At 37.6% G+C, this 21743-nt stretch overlaps 2 long non-coding RNA genes across 2 annotated transcripts; both read right to left on the reverse strand.

The window, feature by feature from the left end:
* Positions 1-12021: 12021 nt before the first annotated feature.
* Positions 12022-13845, reverse strand: LOC148760887 (uncharacterized). Its single transcript, XR_016028218.1, has 3 exons — positions 13732-13845; positions 12998-13081; positions 12022-12162 (listed from the first exon to the last, which is right to left on the reverse strand). It is a non-coding gene; the product is annotated as an uncharacterized LOC148760887 (long non-coding RNA).
* Positions 13846-19487: 5642 nt separating this feature from the next.
* LOC148760888 (uncharacterized) lies at positions 19488-21540 on the reverse strand. Its single transcript, XR_016028638.1, has 3 exons — positions 21267-21540; positions 20536-20615; positions 19488-19668 (listed from the first exon to the last, which is right to left on the reverse strand). It is a non-coding gene; the product is annotated as an uncharacterized LOC148760888 (long non-coding RNA).
* Between the last annotated feature and the right edge of the window lie 203 nt (positions 21541-21743).

Raw genomic sequence — 21743 nt, forward strand, 5'->3', positions numbered from 1 at the left:
TTCACCCACTTCATCCCAACAGAGCGGAGTTCGGCACTTCCTTCCATACAAAGCCTCGTATGGTGCCATCCCAATACTAGACTAAAAACTGTTATTATACGCGAACTCCACCAATGGAAAATGTCTGTCCCAACTCCCAATAAAGTCAATGACACAAGCCCGTAACAGATCCTCCAAGGTCTGGATAGTCCTCTCTGACTGACCATCCGTCTGTGGGTGAAAAGCAGTGCTAAATTTCAATTTGGTTCCGAGAGCTTCTTGAAATTTCGGCTAGAATCGAGAAGTGAATCGAGGATCTCGGTCTGACACTATAGAAACGGGAACTCCATGTAGCCTCACAATCTCATCTATATAGAGCTGAGCCAGCTTCTCAATAGAGTATGTACTATGGACAGCTAAAAAGTGAGCGGACTTAGTCAACCGATCTACGATCACCCAGATCGCATCCTTTCCCCTCTGTGTCCGCGGCAATCCCAAAACAAAATCCATAGTTACATGCTCCCATTTCCACTCGGGAACAGGTAAAGACTGAAGTTTACCTGCTGGCCTCTGATGCTCCGCCTTAACTTGCTGACATACGAGACACTTTGCTACGAATTCTGCTACGTCTCGCTTCATACCCGGCCACCAATAATTCTCCCTGATAGTCCTATACATCTTGGTGCTTTCGGGATGTAATGCATAGGCAGATGAATGGGCTTCTTCCATGATCACTTGTCTCAACTGGTTTCCCTCAGGAACACAAACTCGATCTGTAAACATCAAGACGTTATCCTCTCCAAATCTGAACTCACTGACTCCCCCATCAGTCAGTTTTTGAATTTCTTTTCTTAACTCATCATCAGACCTCTGAATGTCCTTGATCTGATTAAGTAGCGAAGGTCACACAATGAAGTTTGCCAATAAGGATCCATCCTCACCATTTCTCAACTAGACCCCAAGAGATTTCATCTCTATTAATGCTGAAAAATAACAACTCTGAAGTGCTGCTAAAGATGATGAAGACTTACGACTTAAGGCATCAGCTACAACGTTCGCCTTTCCCGGATGATAGTCTATCACCAAGTCATAATCTTTTATCAACTCCAACCATCGCCTTTGCCTCAAATTAAGCTCCTTTTGGGTGAGCAAATATGTTAAACTCTTATGATCCGTAAATATCCGACAATGCTCACCATACAAGTAATGCCTCCAGATTTTTAAAGCAAACACCACTGCTGCTAACTCTAAATCATGGGTAGAGTAATTTGCTTCATGCCTCTTTAGCTGTCTAGAAGCATAAGCCACAACTCTTTCATCCTGTATCAATACGCACCCCAACCCCAACCCCAACTTTGAGGCATCACTATATACTACAAATCTCTTACCATTAACAGGAAGTGTTAAAACGGGGGCGGAGGTTAACTGGTTCTTTAGCTCCTGAAATCGATTCTCACAAACATCATCCCACACAAACTTAACTCCCTTACGAGTTAGACGGGTCAAAGGAGCTGTTATTAAGGAAAACCCCTGAACAAACCTTCGATAATAACCGGCTAATCCGAGGAAACTACGAATCTCCGTCACTGTCTTAGGTTGCTCCCATTGTAAAATTGCCTCTACTTTCTTAGGATCAACATATATTCCAGTTCTTGATACTACGTGTCCCAAGAATACCACTTCCTATAACCAAAACTCACACTTCGAAAACTTTGCATACAACTGTCTTTCCCTCAAAGTTTGTAATACTATACGCAAGTGGGCAGCGTGCTCATCATTATCTCTCGAGTAAACCAGTATGTCATCAATGAAGACAATAACAAACTTGTCCAAGTAAGGGTGGATCACCCTATTCATGAGATCCATAAAAGCTGCCGGTGCGTTAGTTAACCCGAAAGGCATGACTAAGAATTCATAATGACCGTACCGAGTCCTGAACGTTGTCTTGGGTACATCCTGTTCTTTAATCCTCAACTGATGATACCCAGACCTTAGATCAACCTTGGAAAACACTGTAGTTCCCTGTAATTGATCGAAAAGATCATCAATCCTCGGTAACGGATACTTGTTCTTAATGGTCATTCTGTTAAGCTGTCGGTAATCGATACATAACCGAAGTGTACCGTCTTTTTTTTTCACAAATAAAATCGGTGCTCCCCACGGAGATATACTAGGGCGTATAAAACCATTGTCCACCAACTCTTGCAATTGTACTTTCAACTCCTTCAACTCTGCCGGAGCCATTCTATATGGAGGGATAGAAATAGGTGCGGTACTTGGAAGTAAATCAATAGGGAACTCAAGCTCTCGATCAGGAGGCAGTCCCGGTAAATCATTAGGAAATACATCAGGAAACTCACTTACTATCGGGACATCCTCTAACTTAGGTTCCCCCTTTGAAGTATCGATCACGTATGCCAAATAAGTCGGATACCCTTTTTGCACTAATTTCGAAGCTTTGATGGCCGAGATTACACAAGATGGTAATACTCGACGTTCCCCTACAAACACAATCTCTGCTCCCTTCGAATTTCGAAGAACAACTTCTTTTCGGAAACAATCCACGTTCGCCCGATGTGCAGTTAACCAGTCCATACGCAATATTAGATCAAAATCCAGGATCTCTAGAGGAATTAAGTCACCCTTAAATTCTTCCTCGCCTACCTTTACCCCACAGTCTCTATAACAACTGTTTCTAACTAGTTTCTCTCCTAAAGGGGTGTGAGTTACAATTTCTTCCTCTAATGGTGACAAGTTTCTATCAGCAATTGATGCAAATGTGGTGCTCACATAAGACCTATCTGAGCCAGAATCTATCAAACATAAGCATCTTTATCAAATAAAGACATAATACCTGTCATTGCTCTAGGTCGGACCTGTGCCTCATCTTTCGTCACAGCGAAAACTCTTGTCGAGGTACGAGTCTGTGGTCTCGAAGGTGGATGTGCCGGGGTATTACTCTCCACACCGGACCGTATGGCCACTCCCTGTCTCGGTGGCAACCCAGAAGAATCTCTCCTCTGTATATCAGTGCAAGCTGGTGAAGATGATGCAACTACCGTGGCTCGTCCTAACCGTTGGCAATTACTCCTAATATGACCCGTCTGTCCACATTGGAAACATCTTGTTGGCTCTCTACATAGCCCACTATGATAATTCCCACAATTTCTGCATCTGTCAGAACCTCCAAAACTCTTCCCAGAACCAGTCATAGCAGATCTGCTAAACCTCGAAGGTCTCTGTTGTGATGGTGGAAATGGAGGTCGAGGAGATGTCACGAAAACAGAAGTAGTACTCCCTGAAATCGCTGAGTCCTTGCCTCTTTTTATTGGCTGACTAGAAGATATACCAGGATTCCTTCTTTTTGCAAACTCAGTCCGAATCCTCCTATTCTAAGTCGCGAGCTTCCCAGCTCGTAAAGCCATCTGTACCACCTCCTTATGCGGCTCCCTACCAGTCACTGTCATCCGCTCTCTAATCTCATTACGGAGCCCTTCCTCGAAATAACTGGCCTGATCCTGCTCAGATTTCATGTCACGACCCGGTACTCCCCTCGAGCCCGTGACAACCGCCGCGGTGTCCCGGTAGACACTTATTGCCCAGAATGTCAACCCGAAACCTCGCAAGGCTTTACTATCAGTTTCTCTGTTCCCTTGTGAGCAACCATTGTCAAATATCGTGTTCTAAAATATTTTAAGCTGTTTCCAACTTTAAACAAATAAAATATTAATTTTTCGTCTCACAAAGGTAATTTGGTCATTTTTCTCAAAAATTTTGAAACTGGCTAAAACGTAATATACAAGTACAAAACACACAATTCATATTCAAAATGAGTTTAAAAGTCTAAAATCTTCATTTAAAATGAAATTATGGTTATTTGAATATAATAAGAAAATAAAAGAAATATTAAGTAAAATATTCTATTTTCTTATAAAACAATATTTATAGAGTTATACGTGAATAATTTTTATAGCGTAAAAGCTAAATAAATTTATATATACTTAAATACAGGAAGCCAAAATATTTAATTTAATTTACAATAACAAGAGTGTCCCTGAATAAACAAAAGTAAAGAGGACTGTGAACCTACGGTTTGGAAAATGCAGATCCCACTATAGTCCTCGATGAGATCAGCTATCTACAGTCTATACTGAACCTGGAATGGGTGGAAATGAGGGTGGTGAGATTATAAAATCTCAATGAGTAAACAGACATAATCATAAACATCTAGAGTTGAGTACATGGAGACAATAAAGTAAATCATCATAAACTGGGTTATACAATTAGAACACATCTCGTTCAAAATACGTAAAAAGGCTTATGAATCTCATAAAAATCTAGGATTGTGCCATAAATCCATTCTCGGGGACACCTTGGCCGAGGCATCCTACCGAGACCGCCAAGGCTATTAAAATTCACATTTCACATAAATCATGTTTTTGTTTTGAAAACATAGTCGTTCCTTGGCGTTGGCTGAGTTCCCCCTCACGTGGTGGTTTAGTGTGAAGTGAACCCTAAACTTTACCCCAGGAGATACCCCACGCGCCTCTCCGTTCGAGGTAAGAATACAATAGGGTTTACCGTGCCCCTCTAAAAAGCTGGTCCACAGAAACCCCATACTGTAGTGATTAATTAATATATAATCCACCATATAATAAAACTCAATAACATGATATGGCAATTTTGTAATTCCTAGTTTTTCAAGGTAACCAAACAATTCGCATTTCAATACAATTGCCAACTAGCCAATCATGCTCGATTTATAATAAGCCAGTTAATTTAAACAATCAAATTGCCACAATTAACAGTCTCTGTGTACTCTATTTTTCAAAATCACTATTAATTTCAAAACAATTTATAATTTAATTTCATTGAAACTCATTTATTCATAAAACATGAAAATTTATCTTTTTAAATTCCTTTTTCCATAGAATTCATGAAAGCATCTAAAAACCACCCTAGATAATTAAAATGACAGTAAATTTACTCACAATGTCTAGAATGCAGACTTTCGAAGCACTCTGTCTACTGGTCCTCTGATGCAATTTCCTTGCCTTTATCGGAGGACTCACCACCTTGACACAATACAAAATCGAGAGTTTCACCAAGTTGGTACTAAATCAAAATTAAACTAATTTAGACTACCAATGCATGATATGGAATGCAAAAATGCACTGGTAACTATCTAAACCCGGTATTGGCCTAATTCGTCTTATCACCCGATTAAATTCCTAACGGGTCCGTTTAAACTCCAATTTAATTCTTTTCAATTTCTATACCTCAATTGCACCCAAATTAACTTAATGTCCCTCAGTGTGGTGCAAATTATCAGTCCCAATAGTAAATTACGAAAATACCCTTAATGGGTAAAAATTCGTATTTTTGCTCCGAAAATTCCCATTATTTTTCTAGGCTCATAATTCATTATTCCTTAACCAATTCTCCTAGAATAAAATCAAACTCATCCTCACTCACTACATGGTAAATTCAGCCATTAATGGTTGGGGGAGAAAATAAATTCTTTTCTTGTTGTTTTGTTTCTAAATATGCTAAACTAACTAAAAACACTAACATAAATTAAAATCAAATAAATCCAACAACTTTCTCTCTCCTAACCCATTTTTTTCAGAATTGAATTCATCATGAAAACATGTAATTTAATCATGGAAAATAAAGAGAAATGCTTGGGAATAAGAAAACTCAAGCTTAATAGAAAAAATCTCACCTTTTTCACTTAATTTCCTTGAAAATTCACACTTTTTCTTTGATTTTCTCTCTCTAGGATTTTGTTTTTGTTTTCTCTCTCTTCTTGATGGTTTGGCCGGCCATGGGGTGGAAGATGGGCTGATTTTGTGCCTTTTAAAAAGAAAAATAATAAATTAATAAAGGCATGACACATGGCATCATGTCATTGGCTCGTTTTTAAAATTTTAAAAATTTAAACATTTTATCTCCACCACATGTTTAGTCAAGGGTCAAAGATGAAGACAAAGGAAGACCATGTGCTGGAAAAAATATCCTGGTGGTGGAAAATTACAATTTTGGCCCTGAGGTGGCAAAATTACCATTTTACCCTTATACTCCAAATTATACCAAAATTAAAATTTTTCACTTCTAAACCTCAAATCATACTCCAATAAGTCAAATTATACTCCAATAAGTCAAATGGGGCCAAAAAATTCTTTTCTAAAATTCCCATTTTGTCCCCAAATGGCAAATGACCATTTTGCCCCTAGTTAGTGAAAATTCCGATTTGACTCCAAATTGATCCTCAAACTCCAAATTACCATTTTAAGTCATCCATGAACTGTGAAACTCTTAATCTCACCTTAAAATTCCTATTTGATCTAGTTCGAGGATTAAATAAACTTTGTTGTACCTTTAGGTACAATACCGACTTTTGTAAATTTTTCGGGACTCTCCTAGCATGCAATCATGCTATCATCACATGTATGTCATGAATAGTATTTTATAAGGTCGGGCTTTACAGCACTACCCCCCTTAAAATAAAATTTTGACCTCAAAATTTCACTTACCTGATTCAAATAAAAGATGTGGATATTGGTTTCTCATCTGGCTCTCGACTTCCCACGTCATCTCCTCCATTCGAGCATTCTTCCACAATACTTTCACCATTGGAATGCTCTTGTTCCTTAGCACTCGATCCTTTCGATCTAGAATACGTACAGGCTTCACCTCGAACTTAAAATCCTCATGCAACTCAATGGGAGGTGTCTCTAAAATGTGAGAGGGATCGGGAACATACTTTTTCAACATCGAGACGTGGAAGACATTATGAATCCGATCTAAATCTAGGGGTAATTCAAGTCTGTAAGCCACTGGCCCAATCCTTTCAATGATACGAAAGGGTCCAATGTATCTTGGATTGAGCTTTCCCCTCTTCGCGAATCGAATCACACCTTTCATCATTTAATAAATACCACAAATTATCACAATAGTATAATCAGATAAGATTTAATACTTGAAATTTTCAAATTATTACCTTTCCAAGGAGAAACCTTAAGAAAAACTTTATCGTCGACTTCAAACTCCAAATCTTTCCTTCGTTTATCCGAATAATTCTTTTGCCTATCTTGAGCTGTGTTTAATCGCTCTCGGATAACTTTGACCTTATCGTTTGTCAAATCAATCAATTCCACATTCACCAATTTCCTCTCACCTACTTCATCCCAACAGAGCGGAGTTCGGCATTTCCTTCCATACAAAGCCTCGTATGGTGCTATCCCAATACTAGACTGAAAACTGTTATTATAAGCAAACTCCACCAATGGCAAGTGTTTGTCCCAACTCCCGATAAAGTCAATGACACAAGCCCGTAACATATCCTCTAATGTCTGAATAGTTCTCTCAGATTGACCATCTGTCTGTGGATGAAAGGCAGTACTAAATCTCAATTTAGTTCCAAGAGCTTCCTGAAATTTCGACCGAAATTGAGAAGTAAATCGAGGGTCTCGATCTGACACAATAGAAATTGGGACTCCGTGTAATCTCACAATCTCATCTATATAAAGTCTTGCCAGCCTCTCAATAGAATACGTGCTATGGATAGCCAAGAAATGGGCGGACTTAGTCAATCTATCCACAATCACCCAAATAGCATCCTTCCCACTTTGTGTTCGCGGTAAACCCAATACAAAGTCCATAGTCACATGTTCCCACTTCCATTCAGGAATCGGTAAAGGCTGAAGAGTACTTGACGATTTTTGATGCTCCGCCTTGATCTGTTGGCATGTGAGACATTTCGCTACAAACTCTGCTATGTCTCGTTTCATACCCGGCCACCAATAACTTTCTTTAATAGTCCGATACATCTTGGTGCTTCCGGGATGTAAAGCGTAGGCGGAAGAATGAGCTTCCTCCAAAATAGCTCGTCTCAACTGATCATCCTTAGGGACACAAATTCGGTCTCTAAGCATCAAAGTACCATCATCGCTGAGTCTAAACTCACTAGCTTCTCCATCTTGCAGCTTTTGAACTTCCTGTTTCAACCAATCATCAGATTTCTGTAATTCTCTGATCTGATTCAACAATGAAGGTCTCACGACGAAACTAGCAAGTAGGGTTCCATCCTCACCATTATTCAACTGGATCCCTAGAGATTTCATCTCAAGTAACATCGGAAAATAAGAACTCCGAAGTGTTGCTAACGACGATGAGGATTTACGACTTAAAGCATCCGCTACAACATTTGCTTTTCCCGAATGATAATCAATCAGTAAGTCATAATCCTTAATCAACTCCAACCATCATCTCTGTCTCAAGTTAAGCTCTTTCTGGGTGAGCAAATACTTCAAACTTTTATGATCAGAAAAAATCTGACAACGCTCACCATATAAATAATGTCTCCAAATCTTCAATACGAATACTACTGCTGCTAACTCCAAGTCATGAGTAGGGTAATTCGTCTCGTGCTTCTTCAATTGTCGGGAAACATAAGCTATTACCTTCTCGTCCTGCATCAACACACACCCTAATCCCAACTTAGATGCATCGCTATATACCACAAATTCTTTTCCACTAACAGGAAGTGTTAAAACGGGAGCAGAGGTTAACCGGTTCTTTAGCTCCTGAAATCGATTCTCACAAACATCATCCCACTCAAACTTAACTCCTTTACGAGTCAGAGGAGCTGCTATCAAAGAAAATCCCTGAAGAAATCTCCGATAATAACCGGCTAAGCCAAGGAAACTACGAATCTCTGTAACCGTTCTTGGTTGCTCCCATTGCAAGATTGCCTCTATCTTCTTAGGATCGACATAAATTCTAGCTCCGGACACCACATGTCCCAAGAAAACCACTTCCTTCAACCAGAATTCACATTTAGAGAACTTGGCATAGAGTTGTCTCTCGCGCAAAGTTTGCAACACAATGCGCAAATGGGCAGCATGTTCATCATCATTCTTCGAATAAACCAGGATGTCATCGATGAATACTATCACAAACTTATCCAAGTATGGATGGAACACCCTGTTCATAAGATCCATAAAAACTGCCGGGGCATTAGTCAAACCAAACGGCATCACCAGAAACTCATAATGCCCATAACGCGTCCTGAAGGCAGTCTTAGGTACATCCTACTTCTTAATCCTCAACTGATAGTACCCAGATCTCAAATCAATCTTAGAGAATAGCATAGCACCTCGTAATTGATCAAAAAGATCATCTATCCGGGGTAAAGGGTATTTATTCTTGATGGTCACTCGGTTCAGCTGACGGTAATCGATACACAATCGAAGAGTGCCATCCTTCTTCTTTACAAATAGGACTGGTGCTCCCCAAGGAGAAATGCTAGGGCGAATGAAACCTTTATCCACCAAATCTTGCAACTGGACTTTCAGTTCCTTCAATTCTGTTGGAGCCATTCTATATGGAGGAATAGAAATAGGTGCGGTACCCGGAAGTAAATCAATACGGAACTCAAGCTCTCGATCAGGAGGTAGTCCCGGTAAATCATCAGGAAATACATCAGGAAACTCACTTACTATTGGGACATCCTCTAACTTAGGTTTTCCTTTTGAAGTATCGATCACGTATGCCAAATAAGCCGGATACCCTTTTTGCACTAATTTCGAAGCTTTGATGGCTGAGATTACACAAGATGGTAATACTCGACGTTCCCCTACAAACACAATCTCTGCTCCCTCTGAATTCCGAAGAACAACTTCTTTTCGGAAACAATCCACGTTCGCCCGATGTGCAGTTAACCAGTCCATACCCAATATTAAATCAAAATCCAAGATCTCTAGAGGAATTAAGTCACCCCTAAATTCTTCCTCACCTACCCTTACCCCACAGTCTCTATAACAAGTATTTCTAATCAACTGTTCTCCTAGAGGGGTATGAACTACAATTTCTCCCTCTAATGGTGACAGGTTTCTATCAGCAATTGATGCAAATGTCGTACTCACATAAGATCTATCTGAGCTAGAATCTATCAAAACATAAGCCTCTTTATCAAATAAAGACATAGTACCTGTCACTGCTCTAGGTCGGACCCGTGCCTCATCTTCTGTCACAGCAAAAACTCTTGTCGCGGTACGAGTCTGTGGTCTTGAAGGTGGATGTGATGGGGTATTACTCTCCACATCGGACCGTATGGCTACTCCTTGTCTCGGTGGTAACCCAGAAGAATCTCTCCTCTGTATATCAGTGCGAGCTGATGGAGATGATGCAGCTACAGTGGCTCGTCCTAACTGTGGGCAATTACTCCTAATGTGACCCATCTGTCCACATTGGAAACATCTTGTTGGCTCTCTACATAGCCCACTATGATAATTCCCACAATTTCTGCATCTGTCAGAACCTCCGAAACTCTTCCTAGAACCAGTCATAGCAGATCTGCTAAACCTCGAAAGTCTCTACTGTGATGGTGGAAATGGAGGTCGAGGAGATGTCACGGAAACAAAAGTAGTGCTCCCCGAAGTCGTTGAGTCCTTGCCTTTTTTTACTGGCTGACTAGAAGACATACCAGGATTCCTTCTTTTTGCAAACTCAGTCTGAATCCTCCTATTCTCAGTCGCGAGCTTCTCAGCCTGTAAAGCCATCTATACCACCTCCTTATGTGGCTCCCTACCAGTCACTGTCATTCGCTCTCTAATCTTATTACGGAGCCCTTCCTCGAAATAGCTAGCCTAATCCTGCTCAGATTTCACCAGATCCGGCACATATAACATCAACTCGTTAAAACGAGTCTCGTACTCCTCTACAGTTAGATTTCCCTGTTTCAAACTTAGAAATTCTCTCTTCTTTTCTTTCTGATGGAAATAAGTAAAATATGACCATCGAATTCCCTGAGAAAATCAGACCATGTCTGAGGAGAAGCGGAACGGGACTTCACCGAATTCCACCAAGTACGAGCCCTCTTCTCTAATAATCTCGTAGCCATCATCAGCTTCATGTCGTCATCTAATCCCATATCAGAGAGAGTCTCTGAAACTTGATTAATCCAGTCCTTTGCCACAGTGGCATCCAACTCACCCGTGAAAGATACACAACCCAATTGCTTAGCCTCCTTCAGCTTCTTGGAAATGGATACATCCTGTACTGGTGGTGGAACTAAAGGAGTAGTTGGAGGCACTACAGGTGGAACTTGACCAGTCTGAGCTTGACCAGCCATTGCTGCAAAGAAAGCTGCCAATGCTTGTGCTGCCTCAGTAGGCATGGCGGGAATGCCCGTAGGTGACTGAGAAGATGGAGGATGTGGAGGACTATCGGCCTGCTCAGCAGCAGGTGCTGCCCGAATGGTAGATGCAACTGATTCCTCCTCTACTGTATTTGGCTGATGACGTTGGGAACGACCTCTTCCCCTCCCAACCGATCTAGTGAGAGGTGGGCGTCCACGTCAAGGAGGCATTGTAATCTATAAAAAATACGAGCAAGTTTAGGTAACCTTAGGCTCTATATGCAGATGCATGCATTCTATTCAACCTAACCTAACTTAACTTAATCCGGGACCACACTGATATTGTAAATTTTTAAAACAACTTTAAAACTAAAAACTTTGATCTTTAAAACCAAAAGCTCTGATACCAATCGAATTGTCACGACCCGGTACTCCCCTCGAGCCCGTGACAACCGCCGCGGTGTCCCGGTAGACACTTATTGCTCGGAATGTCAACCCGAAACCCCGTAAGGCTTTACTATCAGTTTCTCTGTTCCCTTGTGAGCAACCATTGTCAAATATCATGTTCTAAAAGATTTTAAGCTATTTTCAACTTTAAACAAATAAAATATTAATTTTTCGTCTCACAAGGGTAATTTGGTCATTTTTCTCAAAAATCTCAAAACTGGCTAAAACGTAATATACAAGTACAAAACACACAATTCATATTCAAAATGAGTTTAAAAGTCTAAAATCTTCATTTAAAACGAAATTATGGTTATTTGAATATAATAAGAAAATAAAAGAAATATTAAGTAAAATATTTTATTTTCTTATAAAACAATATTTATAGAGTTATACGTGAATAATTTTTATAGCGTAAAAGCTAAATAAATTTATACATACTTAAATACAGTAAGCCAAAATATTTAATTTAATTTACAATAACAAGAGTGCCCCCGAATAAACAAAAGTAAAGAGGACTGTGAACCTACGGTTTGGAAAATGCAGATCCCACTGTAGTCCTCGATGAGATCAGCTATCTACAGTCTATACTGAACCTGAAATGGGTGGAAATGAGGGTGGTGAGATTATAAAATCCCAATGAGTAAACAGACATCATCATAAAAATCTAGAGTTGAGTACATGGAGACAATAACGTAAATCATCATAAACTGGGTTATACAATTAGAACACATCTCGTTCAAAATACGTAAAAAGGCTTATGAATCTCATAAAAATCTAGGCTTGTGCCATAAATCCATTCTCGGGGACACCTTGGCCGAGGCATCCTACCGAGACCGCCAAGGCTATTAAATTTCACATTTCACATAAATCATGTTTTTGTTTTGAAAACATAGTCGTTCTTTGGCGTTGGCTGAGTTCCCCCTCACGTGGTGGTTTAGCGTGAAGTGAACCCTAAACTTTACCCCAGGAGATACCTTACGCGCCTCTCCGTTCGAGGTAAGAATACAATGGGGTTTACCGTGCCCCTCTAAAAGGCTGGTCCACAGAAACCCCCTACTGCAGTGATTAATTAATATATAATCCACCATATAATAAAACTCAATAACATGATATGGCAATTTTGTAATTCCTAGTTTTTCAAGGTAACCAAACAATTCGCATTTCAATACAATTGCCAACTAGCCAATCATGCTCAATTTATCATAAGCCAGTTAATTTAAACAATCAAATTGCCACAATTAACAGTCTCCGTGTACTCTATTTTTCAAAATCACTATTAATTTCAAAACAATTTATAATTTAATTTCATTGAAACTCATTTATTCATAAAACATGAAAATTTATCTTTTTAAATTCCTTTTTCCATAGAATTCATGAAAGCATCTAAAAACCACCCTAGATAATTAAAATGACAGTAAGTTTACTCACAATGTCTAGAATGCAGACTTTCGAAGCACTCTGTCTACTGGTCCTCGGATGCAATTTCCTTGCCTTTATCGGAGGACTCACCACCTTGACACAGTACAAAATCGATAGTTTCACCAAGTTGGTACTAAATCAAAATTAAACTAATTTAGACTACCAATGCATGATATGGAATGCAAAAATGCACTGGTAACTATCTAAACCCGGTATTGGCCTAATTCGTCTTATCACCCGATTAAATTCCTAACGGGTCCGTTTAAACTCCAATTTAATTCTTTTCAGTTTCTATACCTCAATTGCACCCAAATTCACTTAATGTCCCTCAGTGTGGTGCAAATTATCAGTCCCAATAGCAAATTACGAAAATACCCCTAGTGGGTAAAAATTCATATTTTTGCTCCGAAAATTCTCATTATTTTTCTAGGCTCATAATTCATTATTCCTTAACCAATTCTCCTAGAATAAAATCAAACTCATCCTCACTCACTACATGGTAAATTCAGTCATTAATGGTTGGGGGAGAAAATAAATTCTTTTCTTGTTGTTTTGTTTCTAAATATGCTAAACTAACTAAAAACACTAACATAAATTAAAATCAAATAAATCCAACAACTTTCTCTCTCCTAACCCATTTTTTTCAGAATTGAATTCATCATGAAAACATGTAATTTAATCATGGAAAATAAAGAGAAATGCTTGGGAATAAGAAAACTCAAGCTTAATAGAAAAAATCTCACCTTTTTCACTTAATTTCCTTGAAAATTCACACTTTTTCTTTGATTTTCTCTCTCTAGGGTTTTGTTTTTGTTTTCTCTCTCTTCTTGCTGGTTTGGCCGGCCATGGGGTGGAAGATGGGCTGATTTTGTGCCTTTTAAAAAGGAAAATAATAAATTAATAAAGGCATGACACATGGCATCATGTCATTGGCCCGTTTTTAAAATTTTAAAAATTTAAACATTTTATCTCCACCACATGTTTAGTCAAGGGTCAAAGATGAAGACAAAGGAAGACCATGTGCTGGAAAATTACAATTTTGCCCCTGAGGTGGCAAAATTATCATTTTACCCCTATACTCCAAATTATACCGAAATTAAAATTTTTCACTTTTAAACCTCAAATCATACTCCAATAAGTCAAATTATACTCCAACAAGTCCAATGGGGCCAAAAAATTCTTTTCTAAAATTCCCATTTTGTCCCCAAGTGGCAAATGACCATTTTACCCTTAGTGAAAATTCCGATTTGACTCCAAATTGATCCTCAAACTCCAAATTACCATTTTAAGTCATCCATGAACTGTGAAACTCTTAATCTCACCTTAAAAGTCCTATTTGATCTAGTTCGAGGATTAAATAAACTTTGTTTTACCTCTAGGTACAATACCGACTTTTGTAAATTTTTCGGGACTCTCCTAGCATGCAATCATGCTATCATCACATGTATGTCATGAATAGTATTTTATAAGGTCGGGCTTTACATTTCACCAGATCCGGCACATATAACATTAACTCGTTAAAACGAGTCTCGTACTCCTCTGCAGTTAGATTCCCCTGTTTCAAACTCAAAAATTCTCTCTTCTTTTCTTTCTGATGAAAATAAGTGAAATACTGACCATCGAATTCCCTGAGAAAATCAGACCACGTCTGAGGAGTAGTGGAACAGGACTTCACTGAATTCCACCAAGTACGAGCCCTCTTCTCTAATAATCTCGTAGCCATTATCAACTTCATGTCGTCGTCTAATCTCATATCAGAGAGAGTCTCTGAAACCTGATTAATCCAATCCTTTGCCACAATGGCATCCAACTCACCCTTGAAAGACACACAACCGAGCTGTCTAGCCTTTTTTAGCTTCTTGGAAATGGATACATCTTGTACCGGTGGTGGAACTAAAGGAGTAACTGGTGGTACTATAGGTGGAACTCGGCCAGTCTGAGCTCCACCAGTCATTGCGGTAAAGAAAGCTGCCAATGCCTGTGCTGCCTCAGTAGGTGGCGGAGGAGGTGGAGGATGTGGAGGACTATCGGCCTGCTCAGCAGCAGGTGCTGCCCGAATGGTAGACGCAGCCGATTCTTCCCCTACTGCATCTAGCTGACGACGTTGGGAACGACCTTTTCCTCTCCCAACCGATCTAGTGACAGGTGGGCATCCGCGTCGAGGAGGCATAATAATCTATAAGAGAAAACGAGCAAGCTTAGGGAACTTTAGGCTCTATATGAAAATGCATGCATTCTATTCAACCTAACTTAACTTAATCCGGGGCCACACTAATATTGTAATTTTTTAAAACGACTTTAAAACCAAAAACTCTTATCTTTAAAATCAAAAGCTCTTATCTTTAAAACCAAAAGCTCTGATACCAATTGAACTATCACGACCCGGAACCTCCCTCAGGCCTACGACAATCGCCGCGACGTCCCGATTGACACTCATTATCCGGAATGCCAACCGGAATCCCGCAAGGCTTACATATCAGTTTCTTTCCTTTCCTGTGAGCAATCATTGTTAAATATCGAGTTTTTAGAGAATATATACTATTTTAGATAAAAAACAATCAAAATAAAATTTTCGCCACACAAGGGTATTTTGGTCATTTTTTTCTCAAAAATTTCAAAACTGGCTAAAACGTAATATACATGTACAAAATACATAATTCATAGTCAAAATGAGTTTAATAGTCTAAAATCTTCATTTAAAACAAAATTACGGTTATTTGAATATAATAAGAAAATAAAAGAAATATTAAGGGAAATATTCTATTTTCTTATAAAACAATATTTATAGAGTTATACGTGAATAATTTTTATAGCGTAAAAGCTAAATAAATTTATACATACTTAAATACAGTAAGCCAAAATATTTAATTTAATTTACAATAACAAGAATGCCCCCGAATAAACAAAAGTAAAGAGGACTGTGAATCTACGATTTGGAAAATGCAGATCCCACTGTAGTCCTCGATGAGATCAGCTATCTACAGTCTATACTGAACCTGAAATGGGTGGAAAGGAGGGTGGTGAGATTATAAAATCCCAATGAGTAAACAGACATTATCATAAATATCTAAAGGCGAGAAAAATGGAGGCAAGTTTAAACAACAAATTTCAACCCATTTCATAATGTTTTCAATTTATTTCTTAAACCATAAAATATTTGTAATTTACCAAAATAGTTGTTAAGGCTTATGTCTTTTATTAAAACAAGGCTCAAGCCAAAACTAATCCTTGGGGATACCTTGGCCGAGGCATCTAACCGAGTCCGCCAAGGGTGTTAAAATATTCACACGTGAAACACATTTTTATTTTTAAAACAAGCCGTCCCTTGGCGTTGGCTGAGTTACACATTCACGTGGGGGTTCGACGTGAAGTGAGCTCTAATACTACCCCGGGAGTTACCCTCCTCGCCTCTACAACTGGAGTAACTATATAACTGGGTTTACCGTGCCCCTCTAATAGGCAGTCCACGAAAACCCGTCACTGCAGTGACTAACCCACCAATTTTAATAAAATTTCGACAGTATAACGTGGCTTTTATTTATTTATCCAGCCTGCATAGTAAAAACAACTTACATAAATTTCCCAATGCACTCACAGAATATAGCCGCATATACTCATTTCTCATAAGCCATTCCTAGGAAAATATATATTTTTCAAGTCAATTTGCAGCCTCCAATTACTCAATTTCATAATCAATACAATATATTTTTATTTGTCACATTTATTCCGAAAACATTAAAAATCCTGTTTTAATCTCGTTCTCATTTCATAAAATACATAAAGGGCATTTAAAATAAACTCTAGATAATTTACAATAATAATAAGTTTACTCACCGTTTGTACAAACTAAAAGCTTTCTAAGCTCCCCGATCACTACTCGTCGGGTACGACTTCTTTGCCTTTTTCGGAAGGCTCTCCTCCTAGACACATTACAAAAATTTACACAATTCATCACATTGATGCTAAATCACTATATAATTAACTTAAATCCTATACTAATGCATGGTATGAAATGCAATAGCCTAAAACGGCTTAAACGCGGTATTAACCTATTTTTGGCACTTTGCTCAATAAATTGCTAACGCGCTCCATTTTAGCTCTAAATCATCCCATTCTCTCTCCAACATTTCTAACCATTAAATATCAGCCAATAACCTTCTAAAAAGAACAAAATCAGCTCACTCCCTTCCTTGGAAAATTCGGCCAAAAATGGGACATTAAGTCGGTTAATTTTCTACTTTGTTTTTCTATCACGTTTAATCGTTAGAATAAAATCAATTCATCATCATTGTACAGCATTGAGCATCCAGCCAAGAGTGGGTATTGTGAAAATTTAATGATTTCTTGCCCAATTTAATTTCTAAACACATTTAACTAACTAAAACTATCAATTTAACTAAAAATCAAAACCTAAAAATTTCAATTTCTCTCCCCTAGAATTTCGTCCAGCCCTTGATATCACTTTTTGATCTCTCTCCTCAAGCATGCTAAATGGAAATAAAGGCATAGGAAAGGTAGAAATCAAGCTAAAATCGAAAAATCTTACCGTTAGACGCGTAAACGGTCGAAAACCGAGAATTTCCCTTTGAATTTTCTTGTTTCTCTTTGGTTTTTCTTTTTTTCTTCCTTTCCTCTCTATTTCCTCTCTTGTTCTTCCTTATGGCTGGCCAGCACTTAAAATTTGGGTTTAAATGGGCTGACTTTTCATTAAAATAATATTATATCATTAAAAAAATGCCACATGTCACTTTCCCATTGGCCCATTTTTAAAATTTCATCCATTTGTTTCCAAATTTTCTCCATACACTTGTCTCATATATTCATAGCTTAGATAAAATTCTCAGACTCATCCAAAGTCTCGGTGGAGTAATTTTTGAAATTTACACTTTTGCCCCCGTAAAAGTGAAAAATTACATTTTTGCCCAAAAAACTGAAAAATTACCCATAGACATATTTTTCATCCCTTATACTCATACCATTCTCCAATTTGTCAAATTTGATCTAAATTCTCTCAAAATCTCAAATTTTGTCCGTGGGTGGCAAAATTACGATTTTGCCCCTACACTCCAAAAATCACCAGAATTAAACTTTTTCACTTTCTATCATTAAATTATACTCCAAATAGTTAATCTTGGTCAAAAATTTCACACCATGATCAAATTATTATCTTAGGCGGTAAAATGACGATTTTGCCCTTGAATATCAAAATTTCTAATTTTACCCCAAATGAACCCTAGAACTCCGAACAATCATTTTTAGTCATTCCTGAACTATAAAATATTAAATTTCATCCTACAATTCCTATTTGAATTGGTTCGAGGTTAAATCAATTTAAGTGTACCGTTAGGTACAATATCAGGTTTCGTCTATTCTTAGGTGCTTTTCTAGCGTAATAACATGCTACTCAATGCATGTATGTCATGACATGTATTTATAGGGTCAGGTTTTACATTTTCCAAGAAGGAATATGAATGTGGCTTTGTTGATTTTTGGGTTATTTGGTTGGACATTGGTGATTTGAAGCATTAGAAAAAGAAATGGGATCAATTGGAGCTAAATTGGATGCGTATTTTAATTTATCGGGTAAAAGACCGAAACAGGTCAATACGGTGTTTAGGCAAAATTTAGACCTTTTGCATTTCATACCATGCATTAGTGATCTAAATTAGTTATTTCAATTTAAGGGCAACGTAGTAAATTCCTTGATTTTATACTATGTCAAGGTGGTGTGCCCTTCGACAAAGGCAAGGAAATTACGCCTGGGGATCACTAAGCTGAGTACACTCGAAGTCTGAACTTTTGAAACTTGTGAGTAAACTTATTTTCGTCTTAATTATCTAGAGTAGTTTTATACAATTGTGTGATTTTATGAAAAATGGATTTAAATGGTAAATTGCTATGTTTTAGGAGAAATTGTGATTTTATAAAATGATTTTATAAATTTTCTGGAAAATTGAATACTGGTTTTGAAAATAGAGTAATTGGAGACTACCTGCTTGTGTTATAAATTGTGTTTTAAATTATATGGCTTATAACAATATGTGAGCATGATGCCAAAGTCGGTATGTCACGACCCGGAACTCCCATCGGGCCCGTGACAACCGCCGCGACGTCCCGATAAGCACTCATTACCCCGAATGCCGATCGAAACCCCGCAAGGCTTAGCATCAACTTCCGCATCTCCCCGGTGAGCGACAGTTATTAAATCTCGCATTTCAAGAAATCATAAGTTGTTTCCAACTCAAAACAATAAAAATATTATTTTCTAGCTCACTGGGGTATTTTCGTCATTTTCTTTTTTTTGAAATTTCGAAATCCGAAAAAATGTAATATGTAAGTGGAAACACATATTTCATGATTTAAATTAAATTTTGAAGTCTAAAACATTCGTTTAAAGTAAAATTATAGCTATTTGAATATAATAAAAACATTAAATAAAATATTCTATTTTCTTAAAACACAATATTTTCAAAGTCTTCCTAAAATAACTTTTGTAGCGTAAGAGTAAAATAAATTTATTCATATAGTAATAAAGATAATTAAAGTATAAAATTTCATTTACAGTGACACGTGGGCCCCCAACTAACCAAGAAGGTGTAGAGCTACGAACCCTTACTTCCTATGATGCAACTCCGAGATTAATTCTCGTCTTAATCAACTATCAACAAACTGTCCTGAGCCTGAAAAATGGATAGAAAGAGGGGTGAGATTAAATAATCCCAGTGAGTAAACAATTACCATCAAAAGCATCTAAAGCCGAGTAGATGGAGACAATATAAAAACGTTATATCTCAATAATGTTCATAACTCAAAATTCGTTTCAATCTATACCAAATAATTTCTTTTCATCAAAATTTCCCCGACTTATGAATTTTTTTAAACTTGGCCCCTGCCAATATCATTCTCGCGGGTACCTTCGTCAAGGTATCCCACTAAGACCGCCAAGGCTGTTCAATGACCCATTCCCATAAACATGTTTTCACATCTGACACACAGCCGTTCCTTGGCGTTGGCTGAGTCTCACTCTCACGTGGTGGCCCGAACGTGAGGTGCACTCAAATCATACCTCAGGAGATACTTCACCCAACATCTCCCCCCGGAGGTAAGTATATAATTGAGTTACCGTGCCCCTCTCATAGGCAGTCCACGGAAACCCCCACCACTGCAGTGACCGTTTAATATACCACCAGACCCATAAAAATTCCAGTAGCATAATATGGCGAATAAAATGTAATCCAGTCTACCGAGACCAATCCAAAATTGTTCATATATTTCATGCCAACCCCAAAAATTTAGCCATCATGCTACCATAGTGTCATAAGCCCCAATTTCAATAACATATAAAATCATAAATTTCAACACAGTCTCCATATACTCAATTTTTTCAAAACAATATTTGATTTCAAAACCAGTATAAATCTCATTTTTTATTAAAAAACATTTTAATTGGAAAACATAATATTTTATAATTTAAATTCACCATTCAATAAAAGCATCAAACAAGTATAATTACTCTAGATATTTAAGACGATAAATTATCCACTCACAGTTCTAGGAGTCGATGTACTCCTAATCCCAGTCTTCAAGCACAATTTTGGTACTTTTACCAGTGTAATTTGCTCACCACCTATCCACAATGTACAATACATAATTCACCACATCAATGCTTGACCATTATAAAATCAATTCAGGCTCGGTATATATGCATGATATGACATGCAACTTATCCGACTACCGCTTAAATGCGGTGCTAACCTAATTCGGCCTATTACTCGATTAAATTACTAACGCGTCCAATTTAATCTCAAATTAATTTTTTTCAGTTTCTATACCTCAATTGCACCCAAATTGACTTAATGTCCCTCAGTGTGGTGCAAATTATCAGTCCCGATAACAAATTACGAAAATACCCCTAATGGGTAAAAATTCGTATTTTTGCTCCGAAAATTTCCATTATTTTTCTAGACTCATAATTCATCATTATTCATCATAATTGCTCAAGTAAACATCAAGATCATCAGCCAATATTCCCCTAGAAAATTCAGCCAATAATGGTAATGGAGGAAAATAAATTCTTTTCTTGTTGTTTTGTTCCTAAATATGCTAAACTAACTTAAAACACTAACATAACTTAAAATCAAATTAATCTAACAAGTTTCTCTCTCCTAACCCATTTTTCCAGAATTAAATTCATCCTCAAATCACATGATTCAACCATGGAAAATGATGAGAAATGCATGAAAATGATAAATCTTAAGCTAAGCTTGAAAAATCATACCTTTAAACACTTGATTCCTTGAAAAAATCACACTTTTTCTTTGAATTTTCTCACTCTAGGGTTTGTTCTTATTTCTCTCTCTCTCCTGCTGGTTTTGGCTGACCCTCCAAATGAAGAATTCTGGAATTTGCAAGCCTTTTAATAGGCTTAATAAAATATTATTATTTTATTTATTTTTTTGAATATTTTATTATTTTATTTTTTTCTAGCCATCTTTTTGACTTTCTTTTTCCACCACTCAATCCTCTTCACTTATCCATGTCTTCCATGAAATTTCTAGAATTTTCCAAAGTTTTGGTGGAGCAAATTTTTAAAAATTACACTTTTACCCCCGTAAAGTGAAAAATTATAATTTTGCCCCAAAAATTGAAAAATTACCAAAATGCATAATTTTCACTCCTTATACTCATATCATGCTCCATTTAATCAAATTTGATCTAAATTCTCTCGAAAAATTCAATTTCGTCCTCGGGTGGT

This window comes from Theobroma cacao, chromosome 9 (assembly GCF_053813885.1).
Source record: "Theobroma cacao isolate CCN51 chromosome 9, ASM5381388v1, whole genome shotgun sequence".
In the NCBI taxonomy this organism is placed as follows: Eukaryota; Viridiplantae; Streptophyta; class Magnoliopsida; order Malvales; family Malvaceae; genus Theobroma; species Theobroma cacao.